This window comes from Bos taurus, chromosome 5 (assembly GCF_002263795.3).
Source record: "Bos taurus isolate L1 Dominette 01449 registration number 42190680 breed Hereford chromosome 5, ARS-UCD2.0, whole genome shotgun sequence".
NCBI classification, from domain to species: Eukaryota; Metazoa; Chordata; class Mammalia; order Artiodactyla; family Bovidae; genus Bos; species Bos taurus.
Window position 1 is genome coordinate 30,062,013 of NC_037332.1, and position 13,930 is coordinate 30,075,942.

Consider the following 13,930-nt stretch of genomic DNA (forward strand, 5'->3'; position numbering starts at 1 on the left):
ACCTAAGTGGGCTGTTGGCTTTTCCTCTTTCAAGCAAACAGTTCAACAAGGAAGGATCTGGTCCCCACTGAAACAGCAAGTGGCTGAGAACAAGGTTGTATTCTTTTTCTGCTCACCCTTCTCTCTTCTTTAACTAGTGAGGAAAAGACCAGCACTGCTCTGAGCGGGGCAGAGCCAGTTTCCAGGGCTCAGATTTCCATAGTGCTAAAAGGACCCGATCCAGAAGGAAGAAAAGGGTGGGGGGAGCATTTAAGGCCAAGCCGGCACTCAAACCTCTTCCCTTAGATTTACACCCAACACGTATGCAGGAAAGCGAGTTACAAACACCGACGCTCACAACCACATATACACGTGCACGCCCAGCCCTACAGAAGCAGACGCGCATGCCCACTAACCCGCGTGCACCTACTTAGTTTTCTCTGCTATAGATGCCTCCCATGCCACCACCGCTCGGCCCAGCCTGGCTTCTCCTATCCCGGCACTGGGGAGGTTTACCAGCCCCGACCCTGCCAGGTCTGAGAAGACTGTGTCTCTATCCGGGGGGTGATGGGGTGGGGGCGGGAATGGCTTGTAGGGGAGGCCCTTTCCTCCAGGGCGGAAGCAGCGCGCTCCAGTCGGGCGGACTTAGCTCTTGTCCTGGGAACATCTGGAGGGGGCTGGGAGGGGGCTGGGAGGGGCGCGCATCCAGAGTGAACGTGGATTGGCTACGCGGGAGGGGGAGGCGGGGTCTGAGCGAGGGGCGGGGTTCATTGGCCCCTTTAAAGCCTTGACATCAAGAGGCGGCCCCAGCACCCCCCCTTTTCTCTGCCCCCCGCCCCAGAGCCGCGGCCATGGACCCGGCGGATCCGGCCTGCCCTGGCCCAGCTCAGCACCTGATTTTGGTGAGTTCTGGGCCCACTTGCAATTTAAAGGGCGGCGAGTGAAGGGTCTGTAAGCCCCGGGCCGAGGGTGGGAGGTATGGAGGGTAAGACTCTCGTGGCAGCCTTGGGCCGGAGAGGGCGGCGCAGCTTCCTGCCGGACCTCGCTGCCGTCCCCTAGAGCTCGCCGCCCTCACCCCGGGGAGACCAGCCGCGACTCTGTCCACCCCCACCCCACACCCTCCCGCCCCCCGCGCCATCCTCGCGCACACTCCGTGGCCCCGGAAGGGAAACTTTCCAGAGAGGGGGATGTTCCGGGGGGCCGGTCTCCCTCCCCCTTTAAAAGCTCTGACCTTGCCCCAGCTGCGCACCCCACCCCACCCGCATCCCACCGCCCGGGTGCCGTTAGCGGTGCCAGGTTGTTGCTGGGGGGAGACTCTCCCCAAAGCGCAGGCGCGGAGAGGAGCCTCGGGCTCCTCTTCTCACTCCTTGCAGTCCCGGTGGCCTGGGGCGGTGGGGCGTATGGGAGGTGGGGAGAGGCGGAGAGCTCGGGGTCTCCCGGAACGACCCTTCGGTGGCTTTGAGGGGCTGCGGAAAGGAGAAAGGGAGCTGGGCAGGCTGAACACTAAAGAGGCTGAGGAAGGGAGAAGGGCTGGGCAGGGAGTGGAGCCAGGGCAGCGCCTGCAGGAAAGGCTCTCTGGGTCCTGGCTGCGGTGCCAGAAGAATGCAGAGAATTTATCTGTGCCCGACACTCCCCTGGCCTAGACCGACTAGAAGACCGACTGTCTGAACCCCAGCCCCGGTCTCCTGATCCTGGGCCCAAGGCCCCGCGGTCTCTCCGGCCCTGGCGCCGCCCCAAGGGCACGGAGGACCCTTATCTCCCACAGGCCTGGTTTTCCAGGTGTCTCAGCGCTATCCACTAGCCTGTCCAGCTGCTATTTCTTAAACGCCGGCCTTCCTGAGAAGCCAGGGGTCTTAGGCTGCCGCGTTGCCTGGCTGTAAAGGCAGAGCTTCTATTCCCTTCTTACCACTGCTCTCCCTCCCCGCCACGGGTCCTCCTGCTTAAGCACAATTGTCCGCCAGGGATAACGGTGGAAACAGATGCCTGGAACACGTGTGGTCCTGGAGGAGGGGTAGCGAAGGGTCAGAGGCTGACGGTTCAGTGGACAGTGTGTGTGCTTCGTTGGTCAGTGATGTCCGACTCTTTGCGACCCCATGGACTGCAGTCCGCCAGGCTCCTCTGTCCTTAGGGACTCCCCAGGCAAGAATGCTGGAGTGGGTTGCCATGCTCTTCTCCAGGGGATCTTCCCAACCCAGGGATCAAACCCAGGTCTCCCCGATTGCACGCGGTGGACGGTACTTTGGGGGAAATGAACCTAACCCAGTTGCCCTGTTGCAGACTCTCTCTTGCAAGACATGCAAGCTGACTGGGAGACTCCTTGTCTTTCAAGAAAGGAGATAACACAGTTCACTTCTCATATTGGGTCCCTGTCCTTCTGAGAACAACCTGGGGTTAGTGGGTTTCTTACCTCAGAGAAACACTTGCATCCCTGTTTGGGGAGATATTCCCATGTAGTTCAACTTTGTTTTCAGTCTGTGGTCTGTGCATGAGGTGGTATTAGCTCTCCAGGTCAGGCCTTTGGAGGATGGTGAGAACCTGAAGAGGGAGATGGCCTGGGCTGCAGGGAAGAAGGCCCTTCTACAACAGGCAAATGGAAACCAAAGTGTGTGAGGATCAAACTGCTATCACTGTGAACTGGGAGTCAGAAGCTCTGGTCCCTGCCCTTCGTAGGTTGCTGTGTGACCTTAACCAAAGTAGTTTGCCTCTCTGGTGTTCCTTTCCCATATGTAAAATCCAGCAGTTGGACTAGAAAGCTCTACCATTCCTTTCCACGTTTTGACATTGTGTGGTTTCACTGATGAGTGAAATTGGAGGGGAGAAAGGTCCTCCAGCAGGGTAGCTAAGTTTGGAGAGGTAAATTGCTTAGGATTAGAACCTAGAGTTGGAGGGGTGCAGACTCCCTTATCCTGCCTAAGAATAACCACTGCCCTGCTCACCCCTGGTGCCTTGGAGTATGAACTGCTGGCTAGGATTTGGCCCACCCATCAAGGCCTCTGGTGAAACACCCTGGCAGGCCAGTCTTTGAGCTGGGCCTTTGGGGAGGGGTTGAGAAAGGAGAAGGCAGCCAAGGGCCAGCAGGGTAAGCAGATTCCCAGGAGACAGTTTGCATCTCAGCTGTTGGGACTTGTTTTAGGATCTGGGCCAGGGACTACGGCACACTCTTCCACTCTCTTATGGGAAGAGGGCAAGGAGAGCCCCACCGCTGTTGCCCAGCCTGGCCCCACTCAGCTCACCTCTGTACTCACCACCCCCAGCTCCCAGCCACCCTCCCAGACCCTGCCACACCAGCCCAGCAGCAGCAGAGAGAGGCTGCCCCAACCCCACCTTGCCTGGACTCCTTCCCTCCTGGGGATAGAGCTTGCTCAGGAGTCAGGCTCTCCAGGTTGGGACTTGCTCTCTAGCTCAAGAGCCAAAGGCCTTCACATTCTCCTTGTTTGTTTTCACCCTTTGGTCTCCGGGTGCTGAGGGGGATATCAAAGGAGGTGTGGTGGGCAGAGAGGCCGTGGGACCAGTTGCCCATGGAGCACATTCTCTTGCACTGCTTTTCCCTCTGCTTGCTCCCCAGGAGCCCTCTTCCCCTGGGCCTTGCTGCCCACGGGAGTGAAGCTACAGCAGAGGGTATTGAGGTTAGACCCCGAAGGAAGCCTTCCTCACTGCTAGGAGCCCCTGGGATGCAGAATGGAAGCTCCCAGGAAGGTCAGTTTCCCAGAAAGTAGCTAATGGTGGAGTCCCTGTCAGAGTGAAGGATGCGGCTGTTGCTAGGCAGAGGCTGCTGTTTCCTCTTGGGGTGTGGCTCTGAGGCTGGCCAGCCAGAGGCCCCGTTAGAAGCAGGAGGAGAAAGTACTCTTGCCTTGCAGCCAAAGAGGGGTCCCTGGCCCCCTCAGCCTTGGGTCATCAGAAGCACATCTCTCAGGACAAATGCTGCTCCTGCTCCTGCTTCCCCGGCTCCTCCCCTGATTCACCACTACTACCACTGTCTGCTTTGACAGTCCCCTCCCAAACCTGGCAGGCTCCTTCAGCCCTCAGTCTGGCTGCACTAATGGACTGATTGGATTTTCTATACTTGGGAGTTTAGGATTTCTGATTGAACATGCAAATTTATGTAAATCAATCTGGGATCTGCCACAGCATCAAAACAACATAGAGTCACAGGCTGGAAGGAATCCTAGAGACAGTCTAGTCCAACGCCCTCGTGTTAAAAATGGGGAAACTGAAAAAAAAAGAGGGAGGTGCGGTGAAATCTAGAGAGGAAGTGATTCATACAGTGGCGAGTGTCAGAAGCAGGGCTCCTGACTCTGGTCTGTTGTTTTACATTGTACCATTTGCCTTAAATTTCTTGTGCATGAGGGGGCTGGGCCAGATTTAAAGCAGAGAGGGCAGTTCTTGAACCTGAGATTGTGGAGACCTAAGCCCTTAGTGGGTCAGAGTTTTGTCTCAGGGTCCCCCATGGGCTCTGGTCAGCTCTGTTAACATGCTGAAGAAAAACAACGTCAAATTGTTTAGAGTAGCACCCTTAATATTTTTCCCCAGGCTCTGCCCTGGAGGGTTGGAAGACAAGGTCCTTCATTGGTTGCTACCTGGTTTGACACTTATGGTTCCCCAGAGCTGAGATTGTGTCTGTTCCCAGCATCTCTCATGGTACCAAGCACATGTAGTAAGCTGCAGTGCCTCCATCTTTTTGTTGTTGTTGTTAAGATTTTTTTTTATATGGACCAGTTTTAAAGTCTTTATTGAATTTGTTGTGACATTGCTTTTCCTATTTATGTTCTGGTTTTTTGGCCCATGTGGAATCCTAACTCCCTGACCAGGGATCAAACCCACACCTCTCTACACTGGAAGGCGAAGTCTCAACTACTGGACCCCCAGGGAAGTCCTCAGAGCCTCCCCTTTCCAGTTCCATGCACATTCCAGTGGCTGCTGCTTCCCTCCATGGGTACAGTGGGAAAAGACCTTTGGTCTTCTATGGTTCTCTGCCCACTGTCTCCTGGAAGTACAGACCAGCTGAGCCTCCTTGTGGATTTCTGAAGCAGTGGCCAACTAAGCAGGCTTTGCTGTAGGAAAGATCTCATTTTAAAAATCAGTGCCAAAAGTGTGTGGGGGCTACAGAGATGGGCTTGGATCCCAAAGAAGCAGTCTCCACACTTGAGATGATTTTGATCTGATCTAGCCAGTCGGCTGCCAGGTGCCCCCTGCTCCCACTTCATGGACTGGGGCTGTGGTGTGGTGCTGTTTGGAGCTCTGAGCCCTCACTTACCCCACAGTGGCTGTGTAGGTTGCAGAGATGACGCTTTGGAGAGTAGTGTGTTCTGACTCAAGATCAAAACCCCAGACTCCCGGCCGAGGCTACCACCAGGCTCTGCTGTAGTCTGGGGAAGGGGCTTGGGACATATTTGGGGTCTTCCTCACCTTCACCCCAAACTCAAGTCTGGCCGCCTCTGAAAGAAGCACCCTTGTCTTCAGCACCGTCCCAAACCCAGCAGGTACAGGGCGGGCACCTCTGATTCTTCACTGCGCAGTGGCCCTCGGCATCCTATATCCTTAGCTCCCTGTGAGAGAAATCTTTCTCCCTGGGCCTCAGTTTCCCAGTCTGTTGCTGATGGATTAATAAGACATCATCTTTGGGGTGTGGCACCTGCTTGATAATTAGCATCTTCGCTTCTCTGGGAGTTACACAGATGAAAGAGGCCCAGGGAGGCCAGCTTGTTATTAAGGTGAATTATCATTGCTGTTAGTCCTGATTTCTAAAAATCCAGCAGCTGCTGGGAAGAGCCCAGTAAGCACAGCTCCCTGAACCTTATGCTGGTCAATAAGCTCTGGGAGTTCTCCAAGACTCACTAAGCTTTTTTTTTTTAAGTATAGGTATTTTGAAAGGAGAAACACCCCATTCTGCTGCTCATGCTGTTGCCTGAAACGCTGAGTACCGCTTGGGGTGTTGGTCTGCAGTTCTCACTTTAATGCAGGGCATGAAGTCGTCTCTCCCTGTAGACCCTCTGGGTAAGAGAGTGGTGAGGTCTTTCCTAGAGGGGAATGTGAGGGGCCCTGTAACTCCTGGGGTGTGGCGCTGGAGTCCTCGGCAGCCGCAGTTCCCAGGGGCTGATTCATTTCATCCCCAGCTGGCTTGATGTGGGGGCTGTAATTGGCCCTTTTGTGTGAGGATCTGTTGAGACACCCCCAGAACTTGCTCTCGGAAGCCCTAGGCACTTTCAGGAGCCCTTTACCCCACTTTACCTCCACCTGCCCCAAACATTCCCCTTGCCCAAGCTCCTACCTCTGCCCTTGGCCAACCTTACCCCTTTCCCAGGAGTGAGAATGAACCCAGCTCTTAGCTAGGAAGAAGTGGCCCTAATTTAACTTCTGAATAGTTTGTTGCTACCAAAGCACACCACAGCCGACGGCTGGGAGGGCCTCTCCCCAAACTTGGGGAGACACTACTGGGAAGAAAGGGGAGAGAAGAAACTGGTGTGCTTTGGCCAGACCCCACACTCCCCTGTGGAGACCTCTTCACCCTCCCTCATCCCTGGGGCCTGGTCCTTACAAGTCACATGGTCAAGTGTTTATTCCTTCTAACAGTTTTTTTTTAAGTTTATATTCTTTTTTTCACTAGATTTTTTTTTTTTTTTTACAAAGTCCCAAAATCAAAATGATACAAAAAGGCATATATTGAGAAATCTCACTCTGACGTCCACCCTCTTCTTCCTCCATGTGGTGGTATGTGTGCTCAGTCGCGTCCAACTCCTTGTAACCCCGTGGACTGTAGCTCACCAGGCTGCTCTATCCTTGTAATTCTCCAGGCAAGAATACTGGAGTGGGTTGCCATTTCCTTCTCTAGGAGATCTTCCTGACCCAGGGGTCAAACCTGGGTCTCTTGAGTCTCTGCATTGGCAGGCAGATTCTTTACCACTGTGCCATCTCCCCCCATAGATGATCACTTCTTAATTTCTCTCTTTTCTTTTTGGTTGTTTGGGGCTTTTGCTGCTGCAAGGGCTTTTCTCTAGTTGCAGCGCATGGGCTCATTGCAGTGGTTTCTCTTGCGGCTGGTAGGCCCTGGAGCGTGCCGGCGTCAGTAGTTGGAGCACGTGGATCCAGTAGTTGTGGCGCACAGCTTCGTTGCCCCACAGCATGTGGGATATTAGTTTCCTGGGCCAGAAATCGAACCTGTGTCCCCTGCCTTGGCAGGCAGATTCTTAACCACTGGACCACCAGGGAAGTCCCATTAATTTCTTACATATCCCCCATCTTTTAATACAAAACCAAATACGAACATCCTTTTATCCCCCTTTACCCAAAGATAGCATGTGGCATGTACTATTTTCATCTGTTACCTGTTGGCAATATTTGTGTGTAGAGTGTTTTCTTCTGCCACCATGTTGGGTCTCTGATTTCTGTCCTTTAGCACCCACCTCAGGGTCCCCCAGTCAACCCCAGGCCAGGAGCAGGGTTCATTTACTTTTGTATACCAGACTTCATTCAGATGCCAAAACCAGCCTCTCAGGGATGCTAAACCTCCAGCCAGCTCTTACTAAGTGTTCAGTGTGATGCCAGACTCTGGGGGTACAGTGGGGATCCCAGAAGTCCATGTCAATCAAAAATTAAGCAGTTATAGAATTAAAGCTGTGATGGAGGCTGCAAAGAAAGGACAAGTATTGTCAGACCAGATAGTCAGAGGCCCTATCCACCTTGGTGTGCGGGTGGGATGTGTGTATACTGGGGCAGGCACGTGGCATAGCACAGAGCTGGGGCAGGGGTCTAGGACCAACGCTGCAGAAATGGTCCCGTGTGACCTGGAAAGCTGGGTTTTTCAATTTGACTTCGGTTGTGCTCCTCTTCCCACTACCCCAATCTGTGGACTGTCCGGGACCCCTTAAGTTTTACTGTGTCTCAGACAAGAGGCCATCTTTTCTTGGCAGATAGTGCCAAAAATGCCTCCTCCCTGCCCCCTCCACCTTCAGCTTCCCCAGCTCTGGGGCTATGAGCTCCTGAAGCTAGAGCCTTCCTTTCCACTTCAGGCTGAGGGGAAGTTGGGGGGTGTTTGCCTCTCACTTCCTCTGTAGACGGCACCTCACTTCCTGTCCCTGGGGCTAGAAGGAAGCTCAAGTTCTTGGCTTTGCTGTCCCTTCCTCTCTACCCGCCTTGCTTTCCTGGGAAGCCCACGGGGCCCATAGGAGGAGGGCAGCATCAAAGCCAAGGGTTTCTCCCTAACGGTCCTGCCGAGCTCCTCCCCCACACATATCCCTACCCCACACAAGGGGACCTCTCAGCTGCAGTCCATTTCCAGGCGTGACCTCATCCTTCTCTTCTATGCCCTATGGGAAGAGAGGAGTCAGAGAGAGCTCACCCCATTTTACAGATAAGAGTCGGGGTGGTTCCAGGCTTCACCTAGGGGCATGCAGTATGCCTGAGCCGGATCAGAATCCAGGAAGCCTAGCTTGTATTTATGGGCATGGATGAGCAGGGCCTGTGGGTGAACAGAGCTGCGTCTCCCTGAGCTGAGCTGGCACCTTAGGCGGTCACCCATGGGCCCTGGCCAGATGGCACCCACTGAGTCAACACTAAAGCTGCCTGGCTGTGGAAGGCACTTGATTGGCCAGAGGCTGTTCCCTTTGAAGAAAGAAGCTAGGATATGGGGCTTGAGGGTGTGAGCACTAGGGGCCGGGCATGGGGGCTAGCAGAGTATATGCCTATCTCTTCAGGGCCTGCAGTGCAGCCTGAGCACCAACAGGCTGTGTGACCTTCCAGGCCCCTTTTTCTCGGATCTGAGAGCAGATCACCGAAGTTCCAGTTGTCAGCTCTTCTGTCATCTCCAGGAACCTCTCTGCCTTGGTTCCTCCTGGGGGACCCAGCATATGCCTCTGGTTACATCCAGGTTGTTGAAAAGATGCTGACTATCGTATTCGGTCTGGGAATAGGAGAGGAGTTAGTAGCTAGCATGGACCAGGGGAGCAGGAAGCACTCACCTTCAAACGCCCTTCAGTCCAGCTGCACTGAGTCACTGTTTCCATGCACACCCAGAGATTTCTGCCTCCTGCTGCCTGGAATGACCCCCTTCCCTTTTTCTTGTACCCAAACCGTGTCTGTCTATAAAGGCTAAGTTTACTAGATGCCTCCAATTCTGAAAAACTGTTCCAGCTCCAACCTAATATTTCTCTCCTGATTTTTTTTAAAGTTCTACAAAGACTTTTCTTGTGGAACCTCCTTCATAGTACAGCTATCTACCTGCATGGCTTACATCCCCTACTAGTCTGAAAGCTCCAGGAAGTCTGAGAAGAGGGGACCCATCTCTAAATTGCCCCCCAGTACCCAGCATTGTACCTCCTAATCTGCAGAATGAGTAGATGAATCCCTTTTTCAGAGGGCATCGCTGAGACCTGGGCAAAGGTTGAGAGCTTGGTCATATCAGTGTTCAGGGCAAATCTGAAAATGCCCTCTCTCACTTTGCGTGTGTTTTGTCATATGGGCCTTTCAGAAGCACTTGGCGGGGGGCAGGGTCATTGGAGATCTTTAAGGAAACATGATGAATCCTCACCTGTCCCTTCTTTCTGGTCTTGAAAGGAGATCACCAAATTCAGGGCCTCAGCGGCAGGAATTGGGGAGAACAGAAGTATCAGTATAAGCAGGGTCCCTCCTCAAGGAGCTCCCCTTCTAACAGCATGGAAGTTACCCCTTCTCAGAGGAGTGCTGGAGAACAGGATGCATTGCTGTTTGAAATGCAGGACGCACTTGAAGATGAGAGATCAGTGGGGGCCTCGTCAGTCCAGGACAGCTTTTCAGAAGAATGTTGCTCTGGGGCCAGCCCAGGTCAGGGCTTCCAGGGCCGCGTTGAGTGCTTTCATCTGTCCCCAAAGCTAGGAGGTCATGGGAAGATTTGACGTGAAAGGGACACAATCAGATTTACAGTTTTAGAAAGAAGATTGCTCTGCTAGAAAAAGATTGTGGCAGGGAAAATGCAAGATAAGCCTGGGACATCTTCTGTACCAGAAAGTAAGCAAATGTTAAAAATAATGTCTTTGGGGGCTACGAGGGCTCTTTGTTGTGGACTGCAAGCTTCTCTAGCTGTGGCGCATGGGCTCAGTAGTTATGGTGCACAGGCTTAGCTCCCTGTAGCATCTTAGTTCCCTGACCAGGGATCAAACCTGCATTCCGTGCGTTGGAAGGCAGATTCTTAACCAGTGGACCTCCAGGAACAGCCCAGTTTTGTTTTTTTTTTTTAATGAAAGCATATTGAAAGGACACAGGAACCAACCTGAAAGAATGGCCAAAGCTGGCATTTAAGCAGTAAAAGTAAGTGGTGATGATAATATTAAGATTATAATCCAAAGAATAAAATATTGCATACTGTGAGTCCATACTGATACAAATATGTAATTAAGTAAATAAATGGGAGTGAAGAGACAGCTTTTCCTTACAGAAAACTTCTAATTAATAAATTACAAGGAATGAGAAAAATCAAAAGTTATCTTTAGAGCACAATAGTAATTGCTGCAGGCGAGTTCCACTGATGAATCCTAAAATCAGTGGGTGAAAGTTTAAGCAGAAATAGGATTTTGCATGGTCACAAAGGGTTGTCCCCCCTAAATGTTTATTAACTACAAAAGAAAAATAGTCTTGTTATGATGCAAAGCCCACTGATATACGCCACCTAACCAAGTGATCAAAGTTTAACATCGTTAGTAATAAGACTTCTCAGCGTCATGTATACATACCCCCTGATAGCATGTGCTGAGAAGGGCACATCACCTCTGTAATATTCTTTCCTAGAATCCATAACCCCAATCTCATTGAAGAAAACATGAAACCAACTCATATTAAGGAATATTTTCCAAAATACAGTTTCCTTCTGAAGTGTCAAGGTAATAAAAGACAAAGACTGAGGAACTGTCTTCTATCATAGGAGACTAAGGAGTCATGGTAATTAACCACAACGTGGGATCCTGTATTGCGTCTTGGGATAGAATACCAGTGGAAAAGACATCAGTGGAAAAACTCATAAGATCCAAATAAAGTCTGTTTTGTTTTGTTTTTAAGTCTTATTTATTTCTTTAGGGCTTCCTAGGTGGTGCTAATGGTAAATAACCTGCCTGCCAGTGTAGGAGGCATAAGAGACTAGAGTTCAATCCCTGGGTCAAGAAGATCCTTTGGAGGAGGGCATGGCAACCCACTCTAGTTTCTTGCCTGGAGAGTCCCTGTGGACTGAGGAGCCTGGTGGGCTACAGTCTATAAGGTCACAAAGAGCCTGACACAACTGAAGAGACTTAGCACACACATTCGTTTTTGGCTATGGTGGGTCTTCCTTGCTTCACTCTGGTTTTCTCTAGTTGCCGCGAGCAGGTCTGTTCTTCGTTGCTGGCTCAGGCTTCTCACTGCAGTGGCTTCTCTTGTTGCAAAGCACAGGTTCTAGGGCTCGTGTCTTCAGTAGTTGTGTTTCACAGGCTCTAAAGCACCAGCTCAGTAGTTGTGGTGCACAGACTTAGTTCCTCTGAGGCATGTGGGACCTTCCCAGACCTAGGATCGAACCTGTGTCCTCTGCATTGGCAGAGAGCTTCCTTACCACTGAGCTACCAGGGGAACCCCCATTCCTTTTTTTTTAAAGTGCACACATGTGCTCAGTCATCAGGTTGTGTCTGACTCTTTGTGACCCCATGGACTGTAGCCTGCCAGACTCCTCTGTCCATGGGATTTTCCAGGCAAGAGGACTAGAGTGGGTTGCCATTCCCTCTTCCAGGGGATCTTCCTGACCCAGGGATCAGACCCACATCTCCTGCATTGGCAGGCAGATTCTTTACCTCTCAGCCATCAGGAAAATGTTAACAAAGTATACACAACATATTCTCACAAATAAATAACAGAAGAGGTGGAAGATGGCTGCAAAGAGAGAAATGTGGTAGACGAGGGAACAGTTGTCCAGGAGGAAGTGGTTACCATCAAGGCAGTGAAAAGACAACCACAGAATAGGAGAAAGTATTTGCAAATCATATATCTGATAAGGGGCCTGTGTTCAGAATATATAAAGAATTCTGACAACTCGATGGCAAAAAAGACACATACTGCAATTAAACAATAGGCAAAGGGTCTAAATAGGCTTGTCTCCATGGAAGACATGCAAATGGCCAATAAGCCCTTGAAAAGATGCTCAACATCATCAGTCAAAGAAACAGAAATCAAAACCATAATGAGGTATCACTTCACATTTACTAAGGTGACTTAGAATTAGGAAATCAGACAATAACGAGTGGTGAGGACATGGAGAAATTGCACATCCCATCACACTGTTGATGGGACTCTGAAATGATGCATCTACTTTGGGAAACAGGCTGGCAGTTCTTCAAAAATTTAAACTTAAAGTCACCATATGACCCAGCGGTCCCACTCCTAGGTGTATACCCATGAAAGCTTTCATCCATGTGAAACTAACAGCAGTGCTTAGAGCAGCTTTGTGCATAATAGCCAAACAGTGGAAATAGCTCAAATGTCCATTAGTGGCTGAATAGATAAATTGTGGCGTAGTCATACCATGGAATATTATTTGGCCATGAAGAGGAATGTAGTACTGATACATGCTTCAACAGGGATGAACCTTGAAAACATGCAGAGTGCAAGAAGCCAGTCACAGAAGTCCACCTGTTATATGATTCCCTTCATACGAAATGCCCAGAATGGGGAAGCTATAGAGACAGAAAATAGATGAGTGGTTTCCTAGGTTTGGGCATGAGGGGATGGTAACTAAGGGGTGATGAAAATGTTCTCAAATTGACTATGGTCATGATCTATATATATATATATCTGTGAATATGCTATAAACCCCTGAATTGTACGCTTTAAATGAGTGAGTTGTGTGTGAGTTGAACTATGTCTCTAAGCTTTAAAAAAAAAGTCCAGCAGGAAGTAACCACCAGAGGCACCTGAGAAAGCAGTGGGGACTGAAAAGTACTGTAGGATTTAGCCTTGTGGCAGTTACTGAAGTTGGACCAGGTTGAGGAAAGAATGAGAAGGAAGGATGGCTTTTTTTTTTTTTTTTAAAGAAGTTTGGCTGTGAAAGGCAAAAGAGGACAGTGTCTGGAGAAATGTCAAGGGGAAATCACTTTTAAGATGAAAGTACCTGAGAAGTTGTAAAGGTAGATGAGAAAAATCCGTTCTGGAAGTAGACCCTGAAGTTGGGGAGGGTCTGGGACAGGAAGTCCTGGCCTTGCTGGGGGAAAGAGCAGCCCCTCTGCTGTAACAGGAGGAGAGGAGGGACAGAGGAGGGGAGGGTGGTGGCAGGAGGTTTGAGGGGTTTTCCCTCTGATGGCCAGTCCTCTGCGGAAACAAGGGAAGATGGTAGACCAGAAGTATGAGGTGATTGGCAAAGGTGTGACATAGTTGTTGCCAAGAATGAGAGAGCAACTCTAAGCCTCAGTAAGAGGGCCAGCAGGACTGCCCATCTGGCTTAGATGGCCTTCCTTTAGTGAAGAGACAGTGAGAAATAATGTGAGACAAAGCCTGGGGACAGAGTATCCAGGCCTGTGTTTCCTTCCTGGTAGCCTCTGGACTGGAAAGAGGCTTTGACCTTGAATGCTAAAGTCAAGAGGCCCAGGGATCTAACTTCGCTGTCCAGTATAGTCGCCACCAGCTGCATATGGCTTTTTAAATTTAAAATTCAGCTCCTCCATTGGACTAGCCACATTTCAAATGTTCAGTAGCCATATGTGGCTGGTGGCTACCATGTTTATTAAACAGCACAGAATTAACATTTTCATCATCACTAAAGTTCTCCTGGATAACATTGTTCTAAGAAAAGTGATTCTTTTCAAACTATTGAGTCTAAGGACCCCTCTACACTCTTAAAAATTGAAGACCCCCCCCCAAAGAGCTTTGGTTCACATGGATTATACCTACTGACATTCACTGTCGTATAAATTAGAACTGAGAGTTTTGAATATTTAATTCATTTTAAGGTAACAATAACCCATGTTAACAT

The 13,930-nt window shown here is 50.5% G+C and overlaps 1 protein-coding gene across 2 annotated transcripts in view; it reads left to right on the forward strand.

The window, feature by feature from the left end:
• Nucleotides 1-420: 420 nt before the first annotated feature.
• Nucleotides 421-13,930, forward strand: part of NCKAP5L (NCK associated protein 5 like) — a 31,447-nt gene continuing 17,937 nt past the window's right edge. Inside the window, exons 1-2 of one of the 2 annotated variants that reach the window (XM_005206265.5) lie at nucleotides 421-513; nucleotides 821-881. The gene's annotated coding sequence lies outside the window, so the exon portion shown is untranslated. Of the gene's footprint in view, nucleotides 514-750; nucleotides 882-13,930 lie in introns of those variants that run through there. The other variant, XM_005206266.5, reaches the window with a different exon arrangement.